This window comes from Bos indicus, chromosome 3, assembly GCF_029378745.1.
Source record: "Bos indicus isolate NIAB-ARS_2022 breed Sahiwal x Tharparkar chromosome 3, NIAB-ARS_B.indTharparkar_mat_pri_1.0, whole genome shotgun sequence".
Classification (NCBI taxonomy): Eukaryota; Metazoa; Chordata; class Mammalia; order Artiodactyla; family Bovidae; genus Bos; species Bos indicus.
This window is the reverse complement of record NC_091762.1, coordinates 21,701,763-21,718,985: the sequence shown is the minus strand read 5'-3', so window position 1 is coordinate 21,718,985 and position 17,223 is coordinate 21,701,763. Positions and strand designations below refer to the sequence as shown.

The 17,223-nt window shown below is 42.1% G+C and overlaps 1 long non-coding RNA gene and 5 other non-coding genes across 6 annotated transcripts; 4 read left to right on the top strand and 2 right to left on the bottom strand.

The window, feature by feature from the left end:
* Positions 1 to 2,368: 2,368 nt before the first annotated feature.
* On the bottom strand, positions 2,369 to 7,862 carry LOC109557022 (uncharacterized). Its single transcript, XR_002180464.2, has 3 exons — positions 6,836 to 7,862; positions 6,235 to 6,307; positions 2,369 to 3,846 (listed from the first exon to the last, which is right to left on the bottom strand). It is a non-coding gene; the product is annotated as an uncharacterized lncRNA (long non-coding RNA).
* Positions 3,698 to 3,769, top strand: TRNAE-CUC (transfer RNA glutamic acid (anticodon CUC)). The gene has a single exon. It is a non-coding gene; the product is annotated as a tRNA-Glu (tRNA).
* On the top strand, positions 6,377 to 6,448 carry TRNAG-UCC (transfer RNA glycine (anticodon UCC)). The gene has a single exon. It is a non-coding gene; the product is annotated as a tRNA-Gly (tRNA).
* Positions 7,259 to 7,330, top strand: TRNAH-GUG (transfer RNA histidin (anticodon GUG)). The gene has a single exon. It is a non-coding gene; the product is annotated as a tRNA-His (tRNA).
* A 487-nt stretch (positions 7,863 to 8,349) lies between the features above and the next one.
* TRNAK-CUU (transfer RNA lysine (anticodon CUU)) lies at positions 8,350 to 8,422 on the top strand. The gene has a single exon. It is a non-coding gene; the product is annotated as a tRNA-Lys (tRNA).
* A 7,539-nt stretch (positions 8,423 to 15,961) lies between these two features.
* On the bottom strand, positions 15,962 to 16,035 carry TRNAN-GUU (transfer RNA asparagine (anticodon GUU)). The gene has a single exon. It is a non-coding gene; the product is annotated as a tRNA-Asn (tRNA).
* Positions 16,036 to 17,223: the final 1,188 nt, after the last annotated feature.

The following is a 17,223-nucleotide window of genomic DNA, read 5'->3' as shown; positions in this document are numbered from 1 at the left end:
CATTTTTTGAGTTGTTTGTCTTTTTCTTGTTGAGTGGTAGCCTCTTCATTCTTAAAGGATATTTTTGCTGGATATAGGAATCTGGGTTGACAGTCTTCTTTCAGTGTTTGAAATAAATTGTGCCACTTCTTCTGGCCTTCGTGGTCTTTGAAGAGAAATCTGCTGTCATTCAAATTGCTTATCCCTTGTAGGCAAGGTGTCATTTTTCACCACTTTCAAGATTTTTTTCTTTTTTCAGTTTCCAGCAATTTGATGATGATATGTCTTGGCATAAATTTGTTTGGGTTTATATTCTTTATAAAGAATATATATATATATATATTCTTTATATATCACAGATTCTTGAATCTGTGGGTTTGACTTTTGCTAAATTTGAGGAGTTACTTATTATTTCTTTTAGTACTTTTTTTAGTCCTGTTCTTTTTCTCTGCTCTTTCTGGGAATCTGATGACACAAATGTTAGATCTTTTGTTATAATCCCACAAGTACCTGTGACCCTGCTTTTTTTTTAATTCCATTTTCTCTGTTGTTCAGATGGAGTAATTCCTGTTTTTTTATCTTTCAGTTCACCAATTCTTTTCTCTGTCCCCTCCACTCTGCTGTTGAGCCCATCCATTGAGAGTTTTTGTTGTATTTTTTTAGTTATAAAATTTCTGTTCAGTTTTTCTTTATATTTTCTATTTCTCTGCTTAAACTTTTCTTTGCTGGAACTTTCTAATTTTTCATTTGTTTCAAGCATGTTCACAATTGCTTGTTGAAATATTTTTATGATGATGGCCTTAAAATCTTTGTCAGATAATTCAGCCATCTCAATCATCTAGGTATTGTCTGTTTTCATTCAATTCAAGATCTTGCTTATTGACATGATGAATGCTTTTTAATTAAAGCCTGAACGTTTGGGACCCTGGATCTTATTTAAACCTTCTGTTTCAGTTGGCTGCTTCTGATACTAATCAGGTAGAGAAAGTGGTGGGTGAGATGTCTTATGAAAACCACATAGGTGTAGAATTCTAGGTTCCCCACTTGGTCTCCATTAACACCTGAGGAGAGGGGTTCCTCATTACTGATGGGCAGGAGTAGGAGTTCCAGCTCCCTACATGGCCTTGTTATCAGCAAATGTTGGTGAAAGTACCATGAAAGTATCATGTTTCCTCTGATAGCAATCCGGCAGGGAAGATGAGGAATACTTCCTTACAGGCCTGCTGAGAATGGAAATCTAGGTATCCCACTCAGTCTTTGCTGGTGTGGGTTGATGTGGGCCACAGTTCTTTCTGTAGCATTTGGCTGGAATAGAGCAGTTATTATCTAAAAGCTTTTTATTTTGCTAGGCTACCTCTTTCCCAGTCCTTTGACTAGAGAGAGCAGGCTTTTGTTGTTGTTATTGTTTTGGTTTTGTTTGGCTGCATCCATTGCATTTCCAGGTTGCCAGCTTCTTCAGCTCCAAGTCTGGGATATATGAGGCACTAAGAAAACCCAGGGAAATCATCACTGTGTGGTTCCTTGGGCTCTGAGGCCCCTTGCTAGTCTGCCTCTTTCTATTTTTCAGAGCCTCATATGTTTGTTCTATATGAAATGTTCAGGGTTTTTAGTGGTATTAGCAGAGAGAACAGAGGAAAGTACATCTGCTCAATCTCCTCCTATCTATTCTCTTTTATTCACTTGTTTATTTGGTTTTCCTCTAGACTGTGAGCTTTTTACATGTATTTTTGTATCTTTAGTACCTACTCCGGCACATAATCTGTAAATGTTTGCAAAAAGGAAAAAAGAAAATAGAATATGGAATGAAGTAAATGAATTGCACTCCCCCTCATTCGTCTTTAGGTGTGTAGTGCCAGGAAGGAGGAGGCTTAATCCTATTCTGAATGATGAGATTTCTCCTGGTGCTTTGAGGTTGAGAAAGGAGGCTTGCTCCAAGCAAGAGCTAATACTGCAGTACTTTCCAGTTTTTCCTGTTACTGAAAATTACCAGCAGGTGGCAGAAAAACTGATGAAAGTAGACAGTTGACCAAAACATAAGGAGGCTGATTTCCTTTGTGACACAGAAAAATAAAACGGATTGCCTTGTACCCACCCTGGATACAATCCCAAAATGTTGCCCTGAGGGTTAGATTTTTCTTTCAGCATTTGAATACAGGTAGCTGCCCAGTGGGAACAGAGATGGAGTAAAAGAAAGTGGGCTTTGTTGGGTTCCTTGGTGACTGTGACACCAGGATTACTTGGGTTTTGTGAAAATAAATGTCTAGTGTTTAGTTACTCTTCTCCCTAGGAAAGTGTGGATTGGATGACCAGAGGATTGACACTTTTCTTACACAACTGTTTAATATTGACACTTTGAAAGCAAAACGAAGCAATAAACTCCCCCAAAACATCTGGCAATGGCACCCCACTCCAGTACTCTTGCCTGGCAAATCCCATGGACGGAGGAGCCTGGTGGGCTGCAGTCCATGGGGTCGCTAAGAGTTGGACACGACTGAGCGACTTCACTTTTACTTTTCACTTTTCATGCATTGGAGAAAGCAGTGGCAACCCACTCCAGTGTTTTTGCCTGGAGAATCCCAGGGACGGGGGAGCCTGGTGGGCTGCTGTCTCTGGGGTTGCACAGAGTCGGACACGACTGAAGCGACTTAGCAGCAAACATCTGGCATCCTACCATTCATTTTTTCTATCAGGTCCTGCTGATTTTTGCTTCAATTTTTTAGTTCTCTTTTTCACTTATTATCAGAAGTGTTTTCTGATCTTAAATTATGGAGGCTGTTTTTAAACTTTATATTTGAACTTATGTGCAGAGAATTAATCACAGTGCAGTCTTCTGACCAAAAAATGTCTGAGAGGAGACTTGATTGTCTCTTTCATTTTTGGTTTTCTCAAATTTTTATTTTGGAAAAATACCAAATGTACAAAAATTTAAAATAATAAAATTTCAATTACCCTTCACCAAGATTCATTGTTAACATTTTGCCATATTTGCTTTCTGTCTCCTATAAAGCTAATTTGCATACATTGAGGGGTACGGTTTTTAAGATTCTTTCAGTCTAGGTATGCACTCCAGTTTTCTTTTCTTTCTCCTCTCTCCCTCTCTTCCTTCTTCATATTTGAAATTGCTGAAGCTCCAAAAGTCTTCTCTTAGTCTCCCACAAGCGAATTATGCCCAGATCCTGCTGACAACCAACCACGCATGGGTTGAATCACTTTTACTTGTCTGTAATGTTCGCTTTGGTCAACAGAGTTTGGCCTAAATTCATAAGCGATTTAAAAGAAAAAAACAAAAACAAAAACTGCTATAGGACTTCTATATTCCTTAAGGAAAGATTCCTGGGAGAGCACAGCTAGGGGCTTTTACCTTCCCGCTGATCACAATTCAGGAAATACTGCAAACAGGGGAAGCTGAGAGTTTCCTATTAGTCTTTAGATCTTTTCTCCGGACATTTGTCTTTAATTTTGAAAACTGCGATCGTGTGCATACGATCCTCACTTAGCTCTGGGAGCCAAGCTGGGGTGTTCTTTTCAGGGTTTTCTACTTCAAGAAAAAAAAAAGTAGTTTTTTACGAGGAAAAAGTAGTTTCGGGGTAGTTGGAGGGCCCAGTAGTGAAGAATCTCAAAATCTAGATAGCTGAAAGAACACACGTCACGGAATGGGTAAGCAGAGACACACATTGAATTAGCCTCATATATTTCTATCCGCAAAGCTCTGCCATCGTCCCTGGTGGTCTAGTGGTTAGGATTCGGCGCTCTCACCGCCGCGGCCCGGGTTCGATTCCCGGTCAGGGAAATACTCGTTTTCTCTCCTGAATACTTTTAATGATTAACTTCTTTTCTTCTACTCAGTTTCCCCATGGGTGGCCTTAGCTGAAACATAAAAAATACAGAAGAACATAAAAAATGGCTTCTACCCGTTTTTGAAATACAAAATGGAATATGCTCTACATACTGTTTTATTACAAACTATTTTTAAAGTTATTTCTAACACTTTTTCAGTGGAAATAAATATACTTAAGGAAAATCATATTTCTTTCAATTTATTTAATTTCTGCAAAGGTAATATAGTCGCATGGTTTAGGATTCAAATATGCAAAAGGGCATAACTATTAAACCTAATTTTCACCTCTGCCTTCTAGTTTTCTTCTAATAAGGCAGTCAATAGTAAGTTTTGTAATTATACTGTAGTGTAAGTATACTATAAATATAAAAAATAAATTTTTTCTAAATGCAAGTACATGCATACATACATATATCTAAATACGTTCCTCTTTCTTACACACATGATAGCAATCCATGCACACTTTTCTGAACTTTGCCTTTTTCACTTAACATATATTTTTAAAAATAGCTCCAGATTACATATGAAGACCTTCCTCATAGTACAATACTATGTACTATGGTACATAGTATCCATTGTATTGATACTCCATAATTAATGGAACCAGCTTCCTATTGATGACACTTAGCTACAGCTGCTGCTGCTGCTAAGTCGCTTCAGTTGTGTCCGACTCTGCGCCCCCATAGACGGCAGCCCACTAGGCTCCCCCGTCCCTGGGATTCTCCAGGCAAGAACACTGGAGTGGGTTGCCATTTCCTTCTCCAATGCATGAAAGTGAAAAGTGAAAGTGAAGTTGCCTAGTCGTGTCTGACTCAGCGACCCCATGGACTGCGGCCCACTAGGCTCTTCCGTCCATGGGATTTTCTAGGCGAGAGTGCTGGAGTGGGATTCCATTGCCTTCTCCACTTAGGATGTTATTGTAATCCCTTGCGGCCATAAAGATAATCTTCTACATGTCATTTTGTCGTCATTAGTGGCTAAGTCGTGTCTGACTCTTGGGACCCCATGGACTGAGGCCTAACAGGCTCCTCTGTCCAAGGGATTCTCCAGGCAAGAATACTGGAGTGAGTTGCCATTTCCTTCTCCAGTCATTTTGTACATGTGTAAAATAAATGTCCAAGAACTGAAATGCTGGTTCAAAAAATATGTGCATTTATGGATGGGTAATGCCAATGGCACCCCACTCCAGTACTCTTGCCTGGAGAATCCCATGGACGGAGGAGCCTGGTGGGCTGCAGTCCATGGGGTCTCTAGAGTCCGACACGACTGAGCGACTTCACTTTCACTTTTCACTTTCATGCATTGGAGAAGGAAATGGCAACCCACTTCAGTGTTCTTGCCTGGAGAATCCCAGGGATGGGAAGCCTGGTGGGCTGTCGTCTATGGGGTCGCACAGAGTCGGACACGACTAAAGCCACGAAGCAGCAGCAGCAGCAGCAGCAGCAGCAGCAGCAGCAGCAGTGCCAATATGCCCTCCTTCGAGGTCCTATCAATTTATACTCCCACCAGCAATGTACAATATAAACTTTTTTTTTTTTTTTAAACTCGTGGGTTTTCATAAAAAGAATTTGATCAATTGTGTTTCTGGACTTTTACGTTTTTGTCCTTAAAATTTTGGCTTTACAAATAACACTTTAATGAACATCTGTGTGAATACATCTTTGTCTATCCTTGGATACTACTTTCTGATAAATTCATAGAAGTGGGATTACCATTTCATATATTATATGGATTAAATAATTAAATATAAGAACTGAAACAATTAAAAATAGTGGATAATTATTGGGCTGGAGAAGACTTTTTCAAGATAAAAACAAACATAGAAAGCAAAACTGACAGTTAAAACGACATAAAAACAGAAAACTGCCCATCTGAAAGCCTATAAATAATATTAAAAGACAAATGGCAAACTAGCATGTCAGTAATATACATATAAAACAAATACCCAATAGAAAAAGTCAACAAGTGTATGATTTAGTTCTCAAAACTAATACAAATAATTAGTAAAGTTTATGAAAAATGATCAACTTCAGTAATAGTACAGTAAATACAAGTTAAAATGAGACTCCAAATTTTTATGTTACACTTTCGTAAAAATAAAAAGATTATATCTAATTGACTAATATAATTTGGTAATACACTTTCGGTGAGGTTGCGCCACACAGCAATTTGGCAATATGTATCCAAATCCTAAAAATGTAGCTTTTCAATGGCAACTTTACCTCTATGCCTTTGTGCTAAGGAAGCAGTCTGAAACGCTTAACAATATATGTACAGAGATAACACCCACATTAAGGCCTGAACTTGTCCGCTGGATTGCAGAGGCACGGTTCAAAAGACAATAAATAAGCTAAATCGATTTTCGTTAAACCTCTGAAACAACTAAAAAACTATCACAAAATTTTTAATATACTCACAGAAGAAATCCTAGAGGTCTTCTTTTACTTTTCGTCCTTTGGCTTTGTGTTGAATATTACTCAACCTAAATCCCTAAACATGAAAGTCAGACCAAAATAATCAACTCGTCATAGGGAAATAAAGCGGTTTTGCTTCCTGTGTGCGTTGGTGGTATAGTGGTGAGCATAGCTGCCTTCCAAGCAGTTGACCCGGGTTCGATTCCCGGCCAACGCAGTGCCTATCTTTTCATCTGCCCAAACCTTGCTTGTGAAGGCCAAACGGAGGGAGAGAGATCTTTTGACCACCCTTTGTCCTCAAACTCTAAGCCTTCAAGGAGATTCTAACGAGAGTGAAGCTCCAGTTTTCTTGCAGCTACCAAGCCAAGCCTATCTGCTGGGTTTGGCCTCTTGCTTCGCACCAGTTTACGATAATTGTCCTCTGGGGGGCCCTTAGGTAATGTCTGTAAAGGAGGCTGATTTTATTTGTTTTTCTGAATACTCTGAGGCGACTTAGATTTACTGAAGTCAGCCCAAGAGTCCTTAGTTTCTGAGAGCGGGCGCCAAGGAACGGTGAGGGAAGCAAGAAAAAAATAAAGGGACCTCAAAGCCTTTCGCAACTCACCAGCTCCGCTTCTCTTTCGGTTCCAACATTCAGGAAACAGAAATATCAGCTCCAGGGTACCAGGTGGAGGTGTAAATAGGCAAATGCTCTGGTTACCTAGGCCGAACGCCTTGAATATTTGAAGGGGAAAGAGAGAAGTGGTTTGAGGAAGGCGACTGGGGACGCGGTCCCCGGGCTGCAGGCGACAGACCTCTCAGATCTCGACAGTGCGCCGCCGTCCAGCAAAGGGGGTGATATTGGTGCCGGCACCGCAGGATTCTCGGACCCAGATTCGGGTGTCAGACCTGGCTTCGAAGTTGTGAGTGGAAACATTTGGAATTTTCTGTGCAAATAGCGCCAATTAGGTAAAGAAAGCTACAGTAAGACAGTCCTGTTTCAAAGGATATTAAATCCAGCCGCACTGCGCCGCCGCGAAAGTAGCACGCCGTGATCGTATAGTGGTTAGTACTCTGCGTTGTGGCCGCAGCAACCTCGGTTCGAATCCGAGTCACGGCATATGATTGTAGTTCGCGTCAGCAGTCTGTTTTTCGGAGACTTTTAGCTATTAAAAAAAAAAAAGTTTGTAATCCTCTTTTGCTCAAGACTGCACCGCAGAATATGCAGTCTATGAATTAGACGAATAACTCACTCCGTGGAGCTCACTCTATGGGCTCATCGACCTAGGCGAACCTAACCAGCCCCGGCAGAGGCGCTTCGGGGCGATGTGCAGCGCCTCGGAGCTTCGAGAAAAGCCTGCCTTCACCTGAGCAGAGGAGACAGCTTTTCGCGGGTGACTCGGGAACTCAGCACCTCTTCCAGAAGTTGGAGAAATGAACGTTTCGGAGAGTGGAGAGAAATCTCCCGTGAGCGCCCACGCCTGAGGCTCTGAATTCCATCCGACTTGAAATCTCAGTGGGGCTTTTACACGTAATGAATATGGTCTTTTACTCAGGTCACACGAAGTTTAGTATTTAAAAACAAAATCGTGCCCCAAATGAATAGTGAATTGGACCTATTTTCCGAGAGACGCGTCCGTCAGCTCCACCTCCATCTCACCCCCTGGTCCTAATGGTTGAACCGGGAAAAGGGTTTCGGACCCGGAAGGAAGCAGGAGGCTCAACACCAATATTTCTCGAGAGCAGGTTCCCGCTCCCCTCCTAGTCCCTGCGGCAGTTTGCGCCTGTCATCCCCGTTCCCTCGCGCTTCTTCGCCTCCTTTTCAGTATTCCGGGTCCCAGACACCGGGTTCTCAAAGGAATTTGCTAACCAAAAGGTCTCAAAACCTGTATAAAAGGAATCTGAAGTAACGTCGGGGTTTCAGGATTCGTGATTCCTGGGTCCTCCGCGAGCCCCCTTGGCCTCTCGCAGTCCCGTCACTATCGAAGGGTCGAGTTTTTTGGTGGCAAAGGCTTCTAGTACATTTATAAAATCCTAGAGCCCGAGAATTCTTTCAAATTAAATTTCGTGTATCTTTGACCATGAAGGTAGGCCTTTGAAAGAAACTATACTTCTATAGGAAACACAGCTTGCACTGGTGCCCGGCTAGCTCAGTCGGTAGAGCATGAGACTCTTAATCTCAGGGTCGTGGGTTCGAGCCCCACGTTGGGCGACTTAAGCTTTTGTTTTTCCTACCCACCTTCGGTTTTATTCAATCTTCCTTTATTCGCTGCCAACTGAACCAGCAGCTTCTAAATAACTTGTTGTCACTGCTGTTTTCAACTTCAGTTAACTATTCCAGAAATCGCCTCTATTTGCCCGAATTTCAGCAAAAAGAGGAATCGGGGCTACCGATTCCAGCATCTCAGGTTGAGACCTGGGGTCCCTGATCCACGGCTCCCTGGAACCAGGTTCCTCCGAGGACCGAATCCGGGGCCCGCGGAGCTCGCCCTTTGTTCTGTTTCGACTTGCCCCACCTAGAAGACGTCTTAAGATAGGGGTCCCCAACCCTCGGGTCCGCTGCCTGTTATGAACCGGGCTGCACAGCAGGAGGTGTGCTTCATCGGCTGTTCCCCATCGCTCCCCATCCTTCGTATTACCTCCCGAACACCATCCCCGCACCCCGCACCCCCCTCACCCTCACCCCCACCCCAGCTGTGGAAAAACTGTCTTCTTGGTGTCAGGAACCTACTTCCTGGTGTCAAAAAGTTGGGGCCTGCACTGTCTTAGGACACGACCAAACGGAAACACTTTCGTTCTCTTTTAGTCAGTGGGAAATTCTGGATGAGGTTTTGAAGTGCCTTCTTAGGTAGTTAAAATGTTCGCCGTTAGGTGCTAAGCAAAGTGCCTTTGCTTTCTGGGTTTTGAAACGTCCATCAGCCTCAAAGGACTGATCTCCAAAAGAAAAAGAAGAGAGGGCCCAGGAGAAGACGCTGAGAAGGAGGGACGCGGAAGAGCTAAGAAAGGGGGAAAGGATCGGGAGGAGCAAGGATGAAGGCCTGGAGCAGGGCAGATGGGCAGATTGCAGTGCTGTTGTTGGATGAATACATCCTGTCTCTCTGGAACGCTGCACGCAAGCTTTTTGAATTGGCTATTGATCGGTCATTTTGAGTTAACTATGGATCGAACTTTGCTCTACCCGGAAGGCTCGAAATTGTTTACAATGTCCCTGTTAAATCTCCCATTCAGTGTTGTGATGGGTGGTGTGAGTAAAGTCCGTGTTTTCAAGGTGAGTGGAAGCCGAGTTTGGCACCAGTCATTAGGCTTCTTCATCACAATGCAGAGATTCCCTCTTAATTGGTCATACAGATCTTCCCACTTCTTCAGAAGGATCATTGGCCAGTCCTACTTTTTTTAAAGTTTGTAAATATTTAGACTCCATTATATATGGAACCATCTCCAAAATCATCAATACAGTAGCCAATTCTCAAGGTGTTGTGTCAAGACAAGCACCACCAAAATCATCTGGAAACTTTTGAGAAATGCAAATCCTCAAGCCCTACCTCAGACCTGCAGATTCAGAAACTCTTGAGGTGGGCCCAACAGACAGACTCACCAGGTGATTTGGATAAATGCTCAAGTTCAGGAACAGCTGTATTAGAGCAACTTCCTTTCCTATCAACCAAGATGTACCATGTTCTTGGGTAGGATACTCAACATCAGAAAGAACACCTCTCCTTAACCTGATGTCTGAATTTAACAGTTTTCATTAAAATGTCAAGAAATTTTTTTTAAATTCAAACCAGATAACATAATCCTAAAGTTTAAATGGAAAAATAACAAGCAGTAACTGTCAGGGAAATTCTTTTTTAGAAAGAGGAATGAGGATGGACTAACCCTATGAAATATTAAAATGCCATAAATTATAATGATTAAAGTGATAAAATATCTTGTATGAATGAAACAGCAATCAATAGGACAGCATAAAGTCCAAAAATAGACCAAAATACATAAAAAATGTAATATAGTAGAAAGAGGGACTCAAATCAATAATTCTAATGAACATTTTTTTAATAACTAGGTAGCTGTCTGAGAAAAAAAATAATGGTCAATGAATATCATACCCTTTGTGTGTTCAGTCGCTTAGTCTTGTCAGACTCTTTGAGACCGCATGGACTGTAGCCTGCCAGGCTCCTCTGCCCATGGAACTCTCCAGGCAAGAATACTGGAGTGGGTTGCCGTGGCCCCCTCTAGGGGATCTTTCTGACCCAGGGATGGAAACCGCATCTCCTGCATCACAGGCAGAGTCTTTACCACTAAGCCACACCAAGGAAGCCCAGTGACATCCTTTACATAAAAGTAAATTCCAAATTGATCAAAGATTTAAAATAAAAATGAAAAGGAACATAAAATTCTTGTAGAAACATGAAAATTATTTTTTCTTGGTGTGTGTGTGGAAAAGGCTGTTCTATGACACAAACTCAGTCCTGAGAGAAAATATTGATGAATTTCACTATATAAATGAATGGACTTTCCATAAAAAAAGTTGAAAAACAAATAACAATTTGGGGAAGTATTTGCAACTCATATCGTGTTAAAAACCCTCCATTTTGAGTTAATGCTTCAGTTTATCGACATCCTTCTCACAGCTCCTTGTGACTGCACATACAAAAACAACTGAAACCCTTGAAAAGCAACCCAACCAGGACTCTAACTTTCCCCTCCTCTGTCCACTTCTCTGTCTCCCTGCTGCTCCCTCCTCCTCTTTCCTTCCTCTCTTTCTCCATCTTGGGTTGCTTTCCTTAGATCCCACTCAGGACCCCAGTGAAGGCTGCAGCCCATAGGCCCTGGCTCTCACTGCTCCCCACTTGTTCAACTGAACACCCTACTGATTGCGCTTCTGTGTGGCCCTGCGCTTGCCAGCGGTGACCCCACTCTGGGACCGGTGAGTATAATAACCTCTTCTGGTTCTCCTCCCTTCCTGTGGCTGCACCAAATTTATCATACCATGCTGGACATCTACATTTTTAGAACACACATCATGTACAAAAGACTAATTTCCCTAATATTTACAGAACTATAAGCCAACAAGAAATAAACCAATAACCCAATAAAAATAGCAAACATATAAAGAATAGAAAATATAAAAGGCTTGCCCATATGAGAAGATACTTAACATTCAACATTGCTACTAACAAAAGTAGTGCAATTTAAAACTAAGTTGAAATAAATTTTCAGCTATAGGAAATGGTAAATTTTTTGAAGTTTAATATGTTGGAGAGTGAATAAACATTGTTAACAAGAGGGTAAATTGGTACAAGTTCTACAGGGTGCTTTTCGAGCAATATAAAAAATTTTCACAAACTTTTTTTTACTTCAGCAATCCACATTTAGAAGTTTATCCTACAATATAGCTATACAAGTGTGAAATTGTGTACAAAGTTATTCAAGAAACACTTTTTATTAACTAAAAAATTGGAAATTCTCCAAAGGTCCATCAGTTTGGGGGTGACTAAATAAATGGCAATACAACCACACAATTAAATATAGCTGTAGAAAAGAATGCAATGGCACCCCACTCCAGTACTCTTGCCTGGAAAATCCCATGGACGGAGGAGCCTGGTGGGCTGCAGTCCATGGGGTCACTACGAGTAGGACATGACTGAGCAACTTCACTTTCACCTTTCACTTCCATGCATTGGAAAAGGAAATGGCAACCCACTCCAGTGTTCTTGCCTGGAGAATCCCAGGGATGGGGGAGCCTGGTGGGCTGCTGTCTATGGGGTCGCACAGAGTCAGACACGACTGAAGAGACTTAGCAGCAGCAGCAGCAGAAAACAATGAGAAAGCTCTTGAGAGAAGCCTTACAGAAATTGGTTATAATTCAATAATAAATACATGGAAAATTAAGCAAATGGAAAAGTAACATAATTGTTACTGCCAAGGGAAAAATATATTCAAAAAGTGATCACATTAAATTCTCTGTTAATGGTTTGTATAGTAAAAATGATAATCATTAATTTCTCAAAATTATGACACAAGCATATTGATATATTAGGGTTTCCCAGAGAAACAGAACCAATAGAAGATACCCACGTATGTATATAGAAATTTAGTTTGTATACAGAGATGTTATTGTGGAGGGTGGTAAATCTAAAACTCTTCAGGGTAGGCCAACAGGCTGGGGACCCAGGGAAGAATTGATGTTGTAACTCTCACCTGAAAACAGAATCTAGAGGCAGAATTCTTCCTTCCTTTGGGGATCTAAGTCTTTTTCTCTTAGGGCCTTCAGTGGCTTAGATGAGGCCTACTCACATTTTGGAGGATAATCTGCTTTACTCAGAGTCTACTGACTTAAATGTTAATTTCATCTAAAAAATACCTTCAAAGGAACATCTGGATTAATATTTGACCCCAGTATCTGGGTACCATGGCCTAGCCAGACTGACACATAAAATTAACTGTCACAATTGGGAAAATGGAAAAGTGAAAAATGTATACGTGTGTGTAGTGCTAAGTGTAGTGGGAGTATGTAAAGGAGAGATAAAGTGCCTAAAACTAGAAAATCAAGAGTTAACATTATTTGTTTATAGAAACAGATTAATAGCCAATCACTGATTAAAAGAATTTAAAGTAGTTACTTCTAGGGACCAAGAAATGGCAGAGAGGTTCAGGGGACTGTCGGTTTTCATTACCAGGTTTGTAAGTGTTTGACTTTCTAAACTATGTGCATATATAAGCTTGCTAAACATAAATACTAAATAAAAAAGCTTTTCATATGTTGTAATGATTCAAGTATTTTACCAATTTGTTGTCTTTTGAATATTGTAGAGGAACAGTTCTGCTGTGGCACCCAAGTGACATTCTATGTATTTGCACAGGCCACACAAGCGAAGACTTGAAGTGCAACTATTGTGAAACTTACCACAAGGCAAAGCACCTTGTGATTGTCCCCAAACAGGAGAGGATGGGAGGCCTGTGAAGAGCAGCCAGGAGACAGTTTCCATTCCCCTCCCTGTCTACCCTGGGACAGTTTTTCATTGCCTTGCAGCTTCTAATCACACTTAAGGCATTCTGCTTACCTCCCCACTCCTTCTCTGAGGACAGCTGCAGACTGTAAAACTCTTAGCTGCAGTCTAGAATTAACTCCTCAATAACAGAGTATCCCACAACTTGCATTACAGTCACTGACCCCTTTTGTTTCAGTGACATCTTTTTGGATGTTGGAGATGAGGAGTCGTGAAGTCTATACCTTCAACTACTCTTCCTTTTGTTGTATATGTAAGTAATAAATCGTTTGAATCTAAAAGTGGCTTGTCATTGCAATGAGAAGGCCGTGCACCTCAACTAGAGAAAAGCCTGTGCAGCAACAAAGACCAAGCATAGTCAAAAATAAAAAAAATAATGACAGTAATAATAAAAGTGACTTATATCTTTACAAGCTGAATCACCCAGGCCTTGGCTTTGCCAGATGTTGAGTGCTTCATTTACCTTTTTTTTTTAAGCTACATATGTACATGTGAAAGTGGCTCAGATCTGTTCAACTCAGTCCATGGAATTCTTCAGGCCAGAATACTGAAGTTGGTATCCTTTCCCTTCTCCAGGGGATCTTCCTGTCCCAGGAATCGAATTGGGATCTCCTGCATTGCAGGCAGATTCTTTACCTACTGAGCTATCAGAGAAGCCCTTTTTTAGCTAAACAAATTCTTAAACCTTTTATGTAGGTAAAGGTATTGGGGTTTTTTTCTTTCCCTAGGGATTTTGAGTTTTATGTCATTCTTAGAAAAAAAATTTCCCTGCAAGACAGTAGAAGTTTTATTAGGGGTATTTTCTGAAGGAAGAAAGTTGTAATTGTACTTCTGCTAATGAGCTAAACAGATGCAATGAGCTCTCAGATAACTTTGTGGCATATTCCCTGAGGCCCTCTGAAACCCAGACCTGCTGAGGAGTAAGGGTTTCCTGGGACCTACCAACTCAGTATTCTTGGGCTCTAAGAAGGGGATGCAGTCACTAAACAGATGGTGCAACATCTTAGGGCTAGCTATAGTGAAGAGCAGTTACTAGGCCTGATTGGCCAAGGGGAGAGAGCTGTTTCTAGAACCTGGGAAAGCAATAGTTGTAGGTAAGGCTGTAACTATAGTATAGTGCCACTGAACAGTAACTGTCCTGGGGAGTGGCAAAGAACACAACTACTGCCAACCTGCAGGAAACAATTATCCTGACTTCGTATTCCTCCCACCCTCCCCATTCCCAGTCAGTACATCCCATTGGCTGTAGCCAACAAGAAGCAGTGGGCAGAGTCTTTCTGCACAGTTCAAGAAGACTCTTTCTGGGGTGTATAATAGGGTGGTTAATGATGAGAATATATCTGGAGGAACAAATGCATAATACCCAGCAAATACGGTCTTTCTGTTCTTGAGATTAAAAATAAATAGTCCCATGTGCTCTCTCTCCTCCACCCACACTGCTTCCCCTGTTATTAACTTCCTGAACTGGTGTGGTACATTTGTTACAATTGATGAACCAATATTGATTCATTATTATTAATGTTAATGGTTTCCACTGGGTTCATGCTTTGTGTTGTACAGTTCTAGTCCTGAGATTTTTAATTGTGAAAGCATCTCATTAGCTGCATTTTGTATCAAATAGGTTTTTCAAAGAAGGTTTTTTAATTTCCTGAATTCTTTCATTTATTTGAGAATATTTATTTGTTGTTTTTAGACCTGTATGATATCTGGACTGGAGATATGTATGTATGTATACTTTTAACTGGCTGCTTTTCATGCCATAGCTAGATTCTCTTTTCCACAAAAATACTGGTAATGCAAATGAAATTTCAAAATGTAGAGGTTTTAGATTTTTTTCTTTTCATTTTTGTTTGTTAAATTAATTATCCGTGAGCTTCTAGCTCAAATCAGACAAGCAAACAAGGGGAGAAAGAAGCAAAAGAAAATTCTGTGGGATTTCTAGATCCCAATGCTTTAAGAAGTCATAGAAATTGGCCAGTCATGGCTGGCCTTGTGGCTTCAGCATCCTATAGTCAAGTTTGAGTTACAGCAGGTGAATATAGCCTGGTTTGCCCAAGGTTTTTTATATATTTATAAAGTAGGTGACTATTTTGTTATAAAAATTATAAAGTCATGCTGTTGACTTTATTAAAAATAAATTTTTTAAATTTTATTTAAAATAAATTTGTTTATTGATAACCACCAGGTTGGTATTTGGCCTTTGGGAATGAGTAGTGGAGGTGAGAATTTTCTCAATATATGTACCTTTCTATAATTCCTTGATTTTCTGTGTATAAACACACACACACAATCTCTCCAGGAAGAAAAAATAAAAGAACTACACAGGACAACTTCTCTCCCACTCATGTGACTATTAAGTCTGTGCAATTAAGTCACTATGAAGGCATTTTAGACACTTGAGGAATGTCTATGTTACCACCTATTCTGCACTGAACGTCCCAAGTTCATATGTTGAATCACTAACTCCCCAGTGTAACAGTATTAGAAGATGGAGCCGTTGGCAGGTAGTTAGGTTTAGATGAGTTTCTGAGGGTGTGGCCCTCACTAATGCTGGGATTAGTGTTCTTATAAAAACAGAAGGGGCAGCAGTTTCCTTTCTCAGTGTACAAGCCTTCTGCAAGCCTCTGGGAAGACCCTCACCAAGAACTATATCTGTCCCGGACTCTGATCTTGGACTTTGCAGCCTCCAGAACTTTGAGATAACCTGAAGTTGCAAGAAAGGACTTTGAGCAAGTAAAAGGGTACGTCCCTGGGTGGGCTCGAACCACCAACCTTTCGGTTAACAGCCGAACGCGCTAACCGATTGCGCCACAGAGACACGAGGACTTGGTGCTCTTAATTTGTGTCCTGATCCCAGAAATTGCTTTGCAGCCTCTCTCCGGGACTACCTTCATATTCCCATACTTCGGAAACCGGAGGTGTGCGCGAGACCCTGAAGCCCGGAGTTGGTGTCGCTGGTCACGTTTGGACATCGATAGAACTTCTGAGAGTCAGCTAAGGGGTTCTGACGGCCGAAAGCCAGATCCACAGCCTTCCCACCGGCTCCTCCCCATCTCAATGCCCGCCCTGCGCCAGGTGACTACCGCAGCCTCCCGGACTGAGGGCGTCCACGTTACCACTCCGTGCCAAGGACACGAACCGGCTGTGCCCCCACTGCGTTGCCCACGCCCTGTGCCTCCAGCTGTGGACTCCGACCCGCAGGCATCTCGGAATTGCTCGCGATGCAGCGGGTCCTCCAGGGCAGGGCCTCGCACCTAGTAGTTCAGTTCAGTTCAGTTGCTCAGTCATGTCCAACTCTTTGCGACCCCATGGACTGCAGCACGCCAGGCTTCCCTGTCCATCACCAACTCCCGGAGCCTACTCAAACTCATGTCCACCGCATCATAAATGCTGGGTGAAGGATGCATACTACCCCCAAGGTCCTAGGGCAACGAAGAATTCCAGTGTGTGCTTTAAGCTTTTGGACCTACGAGGAACTCTGGAAACGGAAGGCGGGAAAGGTTTCTCCAAGCCGGAGGCGCTTTTGTTCCCGGAGCTGATTAAAAACAAGGCAAAGGTCCCGACTTTGGACATGTGCGCACTGGGACCGAAGCGAGCTCCCCACCGTGGACTGCGATTCAGCCGCAGTCTGGGGTCGTCCATCCTAAGGGGAAGGGAGGGTCGACCAGGGAAAGCTGAAGAAGAGGAGACAGCGAGTGGGAGTGGAGGCAGCCCGGGGAGGGACGGAGAGCGCGCGTGCTGGTGCTCTGGCCACTGAGGGAAAAGGCCAAAAGAAAACGGAAAATGCCTATTTTCGTTAGATCACTTTGATTACTCTTTCCCTGCCTCCTTTCTGTCCGCCACCGCGCTGACCACGATTGTTTACTGTTGTATGCTCTCGAATTGGAATGACATGTTCCTCTCTGAAATGCTTGGCTAAAGACCACCACGCCGAAGAGTCCAAACCTCTAAGCGGGTGGCTAGGGGCCCGCGGTCCCGCGCGGTAGAGGGAGCACACCCCCGGCTC